General features: G+C 41.7%; 1 protein-coding gene and 1 long non-coding RNA gene across 8 annotated transcripts in view; one reads left to right on the top strand and one right to left on the bottom strand.

The window, feature by feature from the left end:
• Window positions 1–3,596: 3,596 nt before the first annotated feature.
• Window positions 3,597–7,522, bottom strand: 9530018F02Rik. Its single transcript, XR_003950200.1, has one exon. It is a non-coding gene; the product is annotated as an RIKEN cDNA 9530018F02 gene (long non-coding RNA).
• Fut8 (fucosyltransferase 8) overlaps window positions 5,726–13,104 on the top strand; it is a 238,569-nt gene continuing 231,190 nt past the window's right edge. For 2 of the 7 annotated variants that reach the window (XM_030246822.1, XM_011244145.3), the window contains exon 1: window positions 5,726–6,495. The gene's annotated coding sequence lies outside the window, so the exon portion shown is untranslated. Of the gene's footprint in view, window positions 6,496–6,997; window positions 7,550–13,104 lie in introns of those variants that run through there. The other 5 variants (NM_001252614.1, NM_016893.5, XM_011244144.3 and 2 more) reach the window with 4 other exon arrangements.

Raw genomic sequence — 13,104 nt, forward strand, 5'->3', positions numbered from 1 at the left:
CACCAAGGAGCTGAGGTTGGCCTGGAGCATGTTGATTTTCTTGACCAAGCTTTCCTAATGCTGGAGGTTGAACCAAGAGACTTGTACATGTTAGCATGTTAGGAAGCACTCCAAGCAATCAATACTCTAGTCTAATTACTTTCATTTAAAATTTTTAGGGTTACCTATAATTGCATTGTTTCTCCTTTCCCTTTCCTTCTTTCAAACCTTCCCAAGTATTCTTTCCCACTCTCCTTCAAATTCATGGCCTCTTTTTTCACTAATTGTTATTGCATATATATATATATATATATATATATACACACACATATATATATATGCACATAAAATATATGCATATATACATGTGTGTGTATACATATATACTCCTAAATATAAGCCATTGAGTTTGTATAATGTTCTTTGCATGTATGTTTTCAGGACTCACCATTTGGCACTGGACAACCAAATGGTATGTTCTCTCTGGGGGAAACCCACCTTTCTTGATCTGAGCTTTCCTCAGTCGCTTATAGTTCTTTGAGGAGAGTTCAAGTCTCAAGAGCTTTTCCTGTGTTCACTTGGCATGTCCTTGTTCAGTTCATGTCACCCTTGTTCAGTTCAGATTTGGCATAGTTTCTGATGTTACTAATAGACACAATCTCACATCAAACTTCCTGATCCTTTGGCTTTTACAGTCTTTCCATTCCTTCTTCCACAGTGTTTCTTTAGCTTTAGATACGGGACTGTTTGATGTATGCATTGGGATTGGGTTCTACAACTCTCTCTGCAAATTGATTGGCTGTGGTTTTCTGTAGTGGTCTTCATCTGTTGCAAACAGAAGTTTCCTTGATGAGATGTGAAGACTACAAATATCTGTGGATTCAAGGGCAGATGTTTACAGGGTGTGGCTATGGATTATGCTAGCTTAGTAAATTAGTGGTTATAGATTCTCCACTAATAACCAGGACTTCATAGCTCTAGGTAGTTGGCTAGGTTTCCATTACCAGGCATGTTTTCCCTCTTGTTGAGTGGGTGGTAAGTTTGATTAGAGAGTTGTTGGTTACTACCAAAGTGCGCATGCCACTACTGCACCCTTATTGAGCCATGCTGGTTATTGATGTGGGTCCTAGGCATCACAGCTGAGTAGAACTGTTGCTTGCCTCCCTCCTTTGGGACCTTTTATGCCTTCTGGTACTGTGAAAGCTAGTACTCAGGGAGGGGACATTCAGGTCAGTTCCAGCTCAGGAGCCTCTGGTCGCTGTTTCTGAAGTGAATCTCTGCCTGCAGGCAACCAAGGATGACAGAAATAAGGCTATATGTTTTGGGAATCTCTTTGACAGCCCTGACCAACAACTCAAAAGAGATCTTCTTATGTCTGGTATTGGGAATTTTGTTAGGAGGTCTTTGGCTCTTAGAAGGAACATCATTAGCCAGGACAGTCCAACTTTTGGCTCCCCCTTCCTCTTTGAGACAGGGTTTCTCTGTGTAGCCCTGGCTGTCCTAGAACTCACTCTGGAGACCAGGCTGGCCTCAAACTCACAGGGATTTGCCTGCTTCTGATACCACTGCCTGGCTCAGTCCAATTTTTAAATGAAAATTATTATTTTTTTAAACCTTATATCTGCCATAATGAAGCTGGATGAATTTGATAAATCTTATAATCTTAAATATTAATCTCTTCATCTAAAGAGACTGGATTAAATTAAATTACTTTCTCCCATTTATCAATAGGGATAATATTTCAGAAGGCAGTAATGAAAGCTAATGTTTTAAAATTTTTCAGTGCTTACTACATTTTTGAGTGCTTTTAAGCTAGTAATCCTGTGTTGAAACTGTGATGAAATTAAACACATACAAAAGGAAGTTTCTCCCTATAGAGGCATAGAGGGACAAGCAAATGGCATTATTATTGTGCAGAATTAAGAGTTCAGAAAGTGGGCTGGCAAGATGGCTCAGCAGGTAAGAGCATTGACTGCTCTTCCAAAGGTCCTGAGTTCAAATCCCATTAACCACATGGTGGCTCACAACCATCCGTAATGAGATCTGACGCCCTCTTCTGGTGTGTCTGAACACAGCTACAGTGTATTTACATATAATAAATAAATAAATCTTAAAAAAAAAAAAGAGTTCAGAAAGAGTAGCCTTCCCAAGTGGTATGATCATCAGCTCAATTGTATCTTCCAGAGTTTTCCTGTCTCGCTGTTACCTTTAGTGTGTTCATTTCATGGCCAGTTCGTCTGCTGTCACTGCTGTCTGCAGCACTTTGCTTTATAGGCTGACTTTCTTCAAACCTAGGGGAAAGAGAATCCTCTCCCCTAGGTATTGACTGAAAGTCTTCCTTTTGGTCTGATGGGGGCTGGTTTACTCCAAGAGTATAATGATATTAAGGTGATTAATTATAATACTTTGGGACTATTATGATTCTCTCAAAAATCAACACAGCATAACTTAGATTCTAGGTCACAGTGTAGTAAAAAATACAGTCAAATCTCAGTGGCTTCAACATCAAAGATAGATCACTTGCTCAAATTACGTGAAGGAGTTGGATGGGTTGCTTCATGGGGTCCTGGCTTGGGAACCTGAACTCAAATGCTTCACCATCTTTAGCAATACTAGTCTCACTGCCTATCGTGGTGTGTGCCTTCCAGCTACTTGGCAAGGTTAACAAGGATAATTTAGCAAAACTTTGTCTCATTGTAGGGTTTACTGGAGGTACCTGGAGGGAAACCAAACCAAAGCAAAACCCAAAACAATAACAACAAAAACAAAAAAACAGCTGGCCAGTGAGATGGCTCAGCAGGTAAAGGCACTTGTCACCCAGGCTGATGATCTGAGGGACCTACCTCACTGATAAATGGAAAGAAAAAAGAGCTGATCTTCCATCGACAGGAATGCTGCTGTAACATGTGCTGACCTGGTATACACACACACACACACACACACACACACACACACACACACAAATGTAATAATAATTAAAAAACCCACTAATACAGATTTTGAGGCTAAGTGATAGTAACTACTGTAAGGACTTATACTGACAAATAGCTGTGCCTAGGAGTGGCATCACTTCTATTGACCAATGGTAGAATGGCTATCCCTGTCTCATAGTTTGGCTTAACTACAAACAGGATATTGAGGGCTGGTGTGACCTTTTTAATGTTTGAAAGGAAAGGATAAACTTTGCAATTCTCTCCTGTTCTGGGAATAGTAGAATCAGGTTGAGTTGTTCTGAAGTGGTTATCTAAAAAGATAGCAAGTTAAAGCAAGAACAAACCCATGAAACTCTTATTATGGGGAAACTGTAGTGGATAGTACATCAATCTATAATATGAAGTATATATGGCTTACACTTGATGAAGACAGGCATTTAGCTGTGGAGGCAAGTCATAAGAGGAGAAAGTCGGCCTAGTTTCATCAGCCTTCAAATCAGTCACTTCATTTACTCTCCTGATGGGAATGGTTAGTGCTAGCTTTTTAATGAGGACTTGGCTCAAAAGTGACTTAAACCACTTACTAAATTTGAAGATACAGACCATTTTTCATATTTCTTTTTTTGTAGTCCCTGTTTGTGTTATCAAATTCATAGTTTTAGAACTAGCAATTAATAACTTATCTAGAATAATTTCTTTATTTTACAGATGAGAAAGCAGGAGGTAGTCAATGCATAAAAATCGTTATTCAAGGTCCTATCTTCTTGTCCACAGTAGCAACTGTATTATCCTTTTTCTGATTTCCTGAAAAATAGAATATCGTAGAGGTGAAAAGGCATATAACTACTATAAAACAAAGAAAAGTAAAAGTTATCAAGAATGTTTCTAGAACTACATTAGTTGGTATACATTGGTAGAGATGCAATAGTTTTAAGTTACTTCTTAAGCAGATGTTGCTGAGTCTCCTGATTCCCCCACTCTAGTCATAGGAGATACCTCAAAGGTTTGATTGGAGAATTAAATGGTGGAAGAAAAGAGTTTAACATGGGGCCTTGTTCTCAGCAATGTTACACCTCCAGTATTATTTTTATTATAGGCATAGTAAAATGGTAGTAAATTTCAAACTAGTTTCTACATGAATGTTCACCACTTAGGAAATATGATAGCATTCAAGTTCATTAACTTTGATCTAGCTAATCTCTCAATAAAGTAACCACTCATGTACCTCACTTTCATTTGGATATTTCCCATTATCTAGGAGTTGACCCCTTCACTTCTCACATCCACACTTCTAACTGATGACTAAGAATTAACCCCGGCTGAACCACAGAAGAAACTAATGAGCTGCTAGGGCCCTCTCGTTCTTAGTGTAACAGGTGATGAGAATGTTGTGAAGTTTTTTTTTTTTTTTCTTTAAATTTAAACTTAAAAAAATTTTTTTTTCTTGTGCTGAACCTGTCTGTGATTTTGAGGCTAAGTAAAGATAGGCTCATGACTTCATTTCAGAAGGGAACAGTGGGGGATGAGGTGACATCCCATCTTGTGTTAATGCAAATCAGAAGCCAGGGACTAGAGACCCAAGTGAGCAGCTGGAGCGAGAAGAGAGAGTGTGAGGAGTTTCAGCCACAGAGTGGGAGGCTGCAGACTATAGAGAAAACGCCCTCACAAGGTGTGCTCTCTGTGAGTGATGTGTACAACCGGTTAACACTTAACTGGCTTGTGGAAGATTTGAGTTACAGAGTCCCTTTGGAGAGAATAGAAGACATGTAGTAATATATATATATATTTTCCTTTATAGTGTTGGAGGTTGAATCTAGGATTTGTAGTATGCTAGACAAACACTCCCAAAACTGAGCCTTCCTTCCCAATTTTTTTTGGAATCAATTAGTCACTACTATTATTTGAGACAGGGTCTTTCTAGCTCACTAGATAGTCCAGGCTAGACTATAACTTAAAACAATCCTTTGGCCTCAGCTTTCCCTCCTCAGTGCTAGAATCAGGTATGCGTCGCAGCAATCGATCGATTTAAGACTGTAGTTTTCAAAGAGCTCAGTTAGTATTACTTCTTGTTTGAATTTTCCAGAAATTCATTACTGGTCTAGAACTGAATGTGAAAAGATTTGTTCCCACATATCAGTTGCTTAGCTGATACTTCTAATTCTGGGATGGTAACTATATCCTGAGCATGGCCTGAAGGATCTTTGAGAGCAGCGTACTGTGACACTGAGCAGAGACCTGAACTGCTGAAGAACTACTTTCTCACTGTATTTCAGAGTCATCAGTTTGGCGCTTTCTTATATACTATGCTGTTCTATAAAGATGTACTAAGTTCTTCACAAATATTTCTAGTGGCTTTTTCTTAAATAGAAAGTAGGTGGGATGCTTTGATTCCTATAGTTTTAATATTTCCTAGGAGATAATTAAAGCCAGATTAAAGGAGCAGAGAGTTCGAGGCACACATAAAACTTTGAATGTAGAGATCTTCAAGTACTGCAAATGGTAGCGTGTGTTAATTAACTAGAAATGGTTCCTCTTTTTCCCTTGAATACATTCAAGCCATACATCCTTGTTAAAGTGCTTTTTAAATGCTGTGCTGAAGCCTCAAAGTAAACATTTTACCTCTGACTCCTAAAAATGTTCCAGGCTGTGGGTGTAGCCCAGGAGAAAACACACCCTTAGCATGCACATACTCACACAAAAGGAAAAATAATTCAGGGTTTTGACTGTTGAAATTTTAGCCCTTAATCCATCTAAGTACAGTATAAGCCTAAATTTTGCTTATTTGCAACAGAGAACTGAGAGTCTCACGGAAGTTATCTACGCATTTAATAAATGACTACAGATTTGTTGAATGATGACACCCAAGCTTTTTGGCTAGATCATAATTCTGACTTCACCAGAGTTTTGTGTGACCTTCAATAAGCCACGGTGTTTTCTCAGAGAGCTTTATTTCGAAGAGACATTAACCCAGTCACAGGTCCGGAAAAGCTTCTCAGGGTGCGGAGCTCCTGAAGGCACAGGCATTTTTTTTTTTTTCCTTTTTAAAAAGCACTGTCCTTTGCATTTTAGAAACACAGTTCCTGATATAGAATAAACATTGGGAATTTATGAGAGTTATTAGGTAGGTTGCATTCTTGGCAGGCTACGACCTCTTTAATGTCTTTTCTGTGTTTTTTTGATTACTAGCATATAAAAGGGTGGCCCTGTTTACTCAGAGATACGTTTCCAAAGTATTTACTAGTATTTATCTGTGCTGGGAGGAATAATTGTCTTGAGGGCAGCTTTTCTACTCAGTCACCCGGCTGAGTCCTCAGGCTTGGGATCTGGTCCCCAGGCTACAGGGAAGAGTTCGGCACGGGAAGCTCATCTTCCGGCCCTCTGATTGGCCAGTTCGCACTCCACTCACTGGTTTTCCCGCTCTGATTGGCCCCGGCAGCACCCCTTCGGCCCGCGACTACTTTGTGTGCCCTGGCTGCGCGGCTGGGTCCTCCCGCCCAGCTCGCCCTCCCGGACGGTCTGTCGGAGGTAGCCCTTCGGCACTCGGCTCAGCATCGCGGGCGTCAGGATCCCCGAGTGCGAGCGGGTAGGAAGCATCCTAGGGAAAAGCCTCTCCTCTCCTGTACTCAATAAACTTCCGCCTCCGAAGGGCTGAGGCAGCAGCGGCTGCGAACGGCCGGGCTTCGAACTCGGGCTCTGCGGGGTTCTTTCTCTTCAGATGAAGACAGAGCCCGCAGGGTAGCCGGACCGCCCGGAGCCGAGGTGGCACTGTGTGCTGGTGCCTCAGCGGATGAGCAGCAGAGAGTACCCCGAAACTAGTACAGAGCCCTATTGAGCCCCAGCGGGGTGCGCCTCTGGGTGGTGGGCCAGGCCGGCCAGGGCGTGGGGAGCGCTGCTCCCCTCAGCCTCCGACCCTCAGGCGGCCTTCGCCTGTAGAGACCAAAGCCGGAGCCCGCGCGCGGCCGCTGTCCGGCTGGAACTCGGGTCCCGCCGTGGCCCGGTGGATGCTGCAGCTCCGCTGTCCACCCGCACAGAGAGGAAGGGGACGGGGCGGAGCCTGTGCACATGCCAGGGTCGCTGGAGGAGGCCGCGGCCGGCGCATGCGCGCCCTCCCCCAGCAGGCTGGGACGCCGAGGGGCGCGCGCCCCTCTCCGCGCGCGCACGCTCGCTCGCTCGCTCCCTCGCTCGCGCCGGCCGGCGGCTTCCCCGCCTGCGCTCCCGGTCGGAGCCACTCCGGCGCGTGCGCGCGTGGTCTCGGGCCGACCCGAGTGGCCGGGTTCTCTGGGCTCCAGGCCCCCGCCGCCCCCTCCCCGGCTCCCAGCCAACCCGTCCCTCCCTTTCCTCACGGAATGGGGCCGGCGCTGCTCGGGGTCGCGCGTCCTGGACCCGGCTCGCGCTCGGTCTCGCGCTGTCAGCCGCTGCCTGGCTCGCGCCGCCTTGCGCTTTCCCTCAGTCAGTGGCGCCGAAGGCTCCGTTAAGCGGCGGCCGCGGTTCCTGTTTCCGTTTCTTCCTCTCCCTTCAGTCGGGAGTAGCATCCTCCACCCCAGCACCCCTCCCACTCTCCCGCCGCGGCCAGCTGCAGCTGGAGGCAGCGGCGGCGGCGACGGGGGACGGCGCCGACCGCCTCGCTCCCGCCTCGGGTAAGGGGGCGTTAGGGAGCCGGGCCCCGCGCGCCGCGGACTCCAGGACGGGGCGGGCGCGGGCTCTGTGGAGCCTGGGCTCGGGGCGCTCCTTCGTCCTCCCGCCGATACCGGGCCTGTTGCTGCAACTGCTGCAGCCGTTGCTCAGCCAGCGGCCCCGGGAAAAGTGGGGAGGGAGCCTCCGGGACACCCCGGCGTAGCCTTGGCCCCTTGGGTGAGGGGCGCCGCGGCGTCGGGCATCCCAGGACCTATGGGATGGGGGCGGGGTGGGAGGTGTCCCTCAGCGAATCTCTGCATCTGCCGCTCCTTGCCCCCGCAGCCGGGTCCCCACGGTCAGACCGTGGGAAGGTGGGTTCCTTTGCTTTGCTTTGCTGTGTGGGCTTCTGGGGCTGGAAATCAGAGTGAACCTGCACAAAGATGCGTTCTGGCTAGTGGCTGAGGCAGGGTAGTTAATGGCCTGGGTGCCTCGGTATCCCCTCCCTTTGATCTGCGAATGACAAGCTGGAGGCTGTGGAGTGTCTCAACTTATTTGGGAAGGTTAAATGAGTCATATCAGCTCAGCGGAGGTCTGTCCTGCTGGAGTTGGGGTGGTTTGTCGGTAGCAGCACCTGTTCTCTGGATGTGGGCTTTGCAATCCTCAGAGACGTAATTCTTAAGTTAAATGGCACTGTCATGGTTAGGGTTTCGCACCCTGGTGAGCTTTTAGCGCTTTGCCTTAAACGTGGAGGCCTTGGAGAAAAGCAAAGAAAGTAGTGTTTTTCCTTGTGTCTAATTCTGCACGTTACTTTTAAGAAAACGCAAGAAGGTGAGCCCAGGAAAACCATATCCTCCCGTACCTCCCGTAGATCACTCCGAACTTAAAGGTTTCAGGGAACAAATGCAATGGAAGTTTTTATCAATTTAAGAGTTAAATTTATCACAAGTCACTGACTTAACTTTGCCTTTGCTCCGTAGAAACTCTTAAGAAGGTTTTATTTTAGTTGTCTTGTTCTTCCTGGGGTTAAGTGCTTATTTATTTTCTTGGTTAAAGTTCTGTGTAATATGCATACTTCTTTTAAAGGGTATATCATATATAAAGTATTTTAGGGGAGAAATTATATACTGAAGCAAAGAAGTAAGATGCTTCTTTTCTTTAAGGCAACATAGGAGTCTCTGACAATAGTACGCTCCTGTACATTGCTGTCCTTCTGATAAGAAGTCTTAATTATAAATACGACAGTATTTTAACACACATATATATAGCATTTGAAATTGCAGGCCGAGTGAAAATGTAGGGAACAAGAGACGACTAGGCTGTAAGCATATGAGGGTGGCTTGGAGGTTTGGGTTTTCAGTTTGCTGTTATAAATCGAGAATTCTGTTTGAGTTGAAGAGCTGAACAGCTGGAATGAAACTTGCATAGATTGCAGGAACGTGCAGAAATGTCTTTGATCAGATAGTGAGTTAATATGAAGGGTGTCTTGTGATCTACTAGGAGAGTGATTCAAAATAACTTAAATATGACACACTACAGATTGTATTTTAAGGATTTTTTTAAAATCTAAAAGTCATTTGAGGTTGTTTTCTCTGTAAGTCAGCTGTATTTGATATATATAGAACGGAGACCAAGACAATCATTCTGATTCTATAATGTGGTCTTTAAAAAAATAAAATCTAAATAATTTTTTTCCAAAGGAGTAACAGTGACCTCAAAAGTGATGAATTTTGAAATTTTCTAGTGTGTCACAAAATGTGTGTGTGTGTGTGGTTTTTTTTTTTTTTTTTTTTTTTTTTTTTTTTAAATGCAGTTATTTTAGGTTGGTCTGGAGGGGGAGCTAGTGCCAAAGCAAAGTGTAGCTTAATAGCTGTTTGAACTTTTTAAACATCTAACCAGATTTTTATGACCAGGAGAAGTATACATTTTTTTAATTAAAACACTAGAGGTATTGATGTGGACATAGTAACTGTTCATAGTTATTTGTGGGGTGTGTATATTGGATATTAGAAATTAGTTTTAGAAATCGATCATGAATAATGAAAGCAGGTGTTTAAGTGTTTTGAGTTTCTTATCTACAATTCTGAAAATGTGTACTACAACTTGAATGTGCTGTAGCATCTCACTCCTCTCAGGCAGTGCGTTGATAGTGGACTGTGCTCCTGACCCTCTGCTCGTATTGAGTATTCTTGCTTTATAAAATCTGCACTCCCAAAAAGGTAAAACAAAAAGCCAAAAGATAAAAAGCTTCAAGCAGAGTCCTGGAGAGATAGATATATTCACTGTGTAGTGAATTCTCTCTGTTAAAACCAGATAATTTTAGTAAAGAAATGTTGGATAGTTGGACAGCAGTCTCAAGGTCATTTTGCAGCCTATTATATGTTGAATTTGTTTGAATATAGAATAGTTATTTTTATGATGTGTGACATTTTGTTTAATTTCTAAAGTATATGGGTTTGATTTGTGTCTGATCACTCACATGCTCTTTAAATCTACAAAAATTGATAATGATGTGTATTTAAAAATTATTAAAATATTTATTTTTTTGAGGGTAGTGATGAGCCTTTTGCTATTCACATTCTTAAGTAAATAGAACCTTACCAGTGCTAATTAAAAAAATAGATTCCTTTCCATTCAGTGGTTGTTATTGGTTTACTTTATAAATTGCATTTAGTAAAAGTATATTGGTTTAATTAAATGATAGATGTGCCCATTTTATAGCATACTTATAAACCTGGAACTATTTTGTTTTGCAAACACAAGATTTTTAAAAAGTCAGTATGTTTTTTTCCTTAAAAGGAAACAAAAGTAAGATTGTAAACATTTGAAACAAAAGCCCTGTTCTCGGTGTTACTGCTTATCTTGTGCTTTTCAGATGAGTAGGATGGGAGTAAGGATCAGTACAGATTCCCTGTGGTCCTCTTACTCTTTGACTTACATTTCTCTACCACAAAGTAGAATGGATTACTGTTTGAATTGTTTTTAACTTGTAGCTTATTATAGTGACAGTCAAAAGTGTTTAAAGGTAAACACATATTTTTTACAACTGATTTTTAAAGAGCCTTAAAATCCCCAACATACTATAGAATTCATATAATACTGTACATTTTAAAAAATAAAATATGGGCCAATAGGGCCCTGCTATGGAATTAGGCCATGCATGTCAGTTTAAGAGTTATTCATGTATACTACAGAATGCATAGTGATAATAGGCTAATTTCATTTAAGTTGCTTTTCAGTTTTCTTTTGTGAGGCAGGGTCTTACTCTGTAGCCCTGGTTGGCTGGAAGCTAATAGGTATAGCTCAGGCTGGCCTTGAACTCATCCTTCCATGTTCTAGAGTTAGAGACATGGAACATTACACTTTTTTTTCTCCAAGAAGACTTTATTGTCAAAACCTAATAGTCATGCATTACTACTTAAGACAATAATTCTTGGTGATTTTTTTTTTTTTTGGTCAGAAAATGATATTGTAAGGGGGAAATATCACTTAATAAGATGTCAACTCTTATTAATACTTAGAACTAGAATGAATTTGTCTAGAGTATAGACAGCATAAACCAATGGGCTATGGGAATGTGGCTTAGTTGGTAGAGTGCTTGCCTCATCCGAATGAAGTATCAGGTTTGATCTTTATCACATGCATTGCATAAAGGGGATGTGGAGGTAAAGGAAGGATGGTTAGAAGTTTAAGAGTAGCTAGGGATGGGAACATTGTCTTAAATCAACAAAAACAAGTCCAGAAACAAACAAACAAAAACCTTCTGTCAAGTGAAATATAAACCATCAAACTAAATGCATACCAATGTTTACAAATGACTTCACTTTATAATTACTTTATATGTATTTGATGCAATTGATAATAAATTTAGATTATTGCTAAAGATGGAAAATATGGTTAATAGCTTCTCTACCAAATCCACTGTCTTTTGTGTGTCTTACTGTGTTGCTCAGCTGGCCTTGATTTTGCTGTGATCCTTAGCATCAGACTTTTGAGTGCTGGGATTACAGTCATGCTCTCTCTTTATGGTGTTTTTTTTTTCCTCTTAGGTTCATAGATTTTTTTTTCCAGGCAAAACTTTAGTTGGTGTGTTAAATAGATTTGTTCTAACTTTTTTTTTTTTTTTTTGCTTGTTTTTGTTTTTGAGGTAAAGATAAAAAAGATTAGAATACCAGTTTTGTAGAGTTTAACATTGTTAAGTGAAAATAACGGTGACTTGATTTGAAAAGGGTTATGCAATATGAACTAACCAGTACCTCCAGAGCTTGTGTCTCTAGCTGCATTTGTAGCAGAAGATGGCCTAGTTGGCCATCATCGGAAGGAGAGGCCTTTGGTCTTGCGAAGATTATATGCCCCAGTACAGGGGAATGCCAGGGCCAGGAAGCAGGAGTTGGGTGGGTTGGGGAGCAGGGTTGGGGGGAGGGTATAGGGGAACTTTCAGGATAGCATTTGAAATGCAAATGAAGAAAATAATCTAATAATAATAATAATAATAATAATAATAAAGAACATCAAAAAAGAAAAGAAAAGGGTTATGGGATGGTGAGTATGTATCTTAGTGGTAACTGTGCTTAAAGTCAAAAACAAAGAGAAGGTAGTATGGCATTAGAAAGGTTGCCAGTTGCATTATTGCTTTACTTTAAAGCATGTCTCTTATTTTCCTGGAATGCATTCTCTTGCCTCTTATGCTATTTCTGTCTGTGTGTAGAGCTCCTGATTACAAGGAGCCGCCTTTTTAAGAAAATGAATTATTTATCTTTGCATACCTCTTTGCAATAATATACTGTAAAAAGCAATACAGAATATGGAGATTCACTGAAGAGAACTCAGTCTAAAATGAACAACAGTGTTCTTTACTCATGGGAGTTCACAAGGGGAAAGTGTCAGATAACTGGAGCCTTAATCAGATAGGATCAGACTGGTTCAGTTTGTCTGGCCGTGTAAGTAGCAAGTGGTCATAGTTTTGATGTCTTCTTTGAATATTTCATTCATTCACAAATCAAGTGTCAAAAGATTGTAATTTTGAGAAAACATACTCAAAATCAGCTAACACGTAGAAAATATTTTGCTTTCTTTTTTAACATAAGGTTTGATTTTTCCTATTCCTTCAGAAAGCTTAACAAAATTCTAGGGCTTAAGGTGGCTATTGAAATTCTTGAGGTGGAAAAGTCCCTTCCTTGTCCTTGGTAAATTGATTCTCAGAAGCTTCAGGAGTAAATAACCCCGACTGCCTCCTCGTACAGAGTTATAGCCCTCCGTTACTCAGGTATTAGCACAGTCTGACCCTGCATGTAGATTGTCAGGTGTGGGCACATGTTACTTTTAATCTGTAAGTATTCTAGGAATAGTCATGTTCTCAATGCTAAGTATGTCTACTAAAAATGGCCAGATGATATACAGTCAAGAGCAGTTCCTCTTAATTCAAAAGATGCTATTAGTGCTTAACTATAATGACACAAGGATATAATGGAAATGAAATCAGCAAAAATGTCCATTTTGTAACAGAGTTAGCAGACCAGGTGTCAGGTAAGACTAATTCCTGTGACATCTGTAACTGCAGAGGACTAGAGCCAGGCAGATA

This window comes from Mus musculus, chromosome 12 (genome assembly GCF_000001635.26).
Source record: "Mus musculus strain C57BL/6J chromosome 12, GRCm38.p6 C57BL/6J".
NCBI lineage: Eukaryota > Metazoa > Chordata > Mammalia > Rodentia > Muridae > Mus > Mus musculus.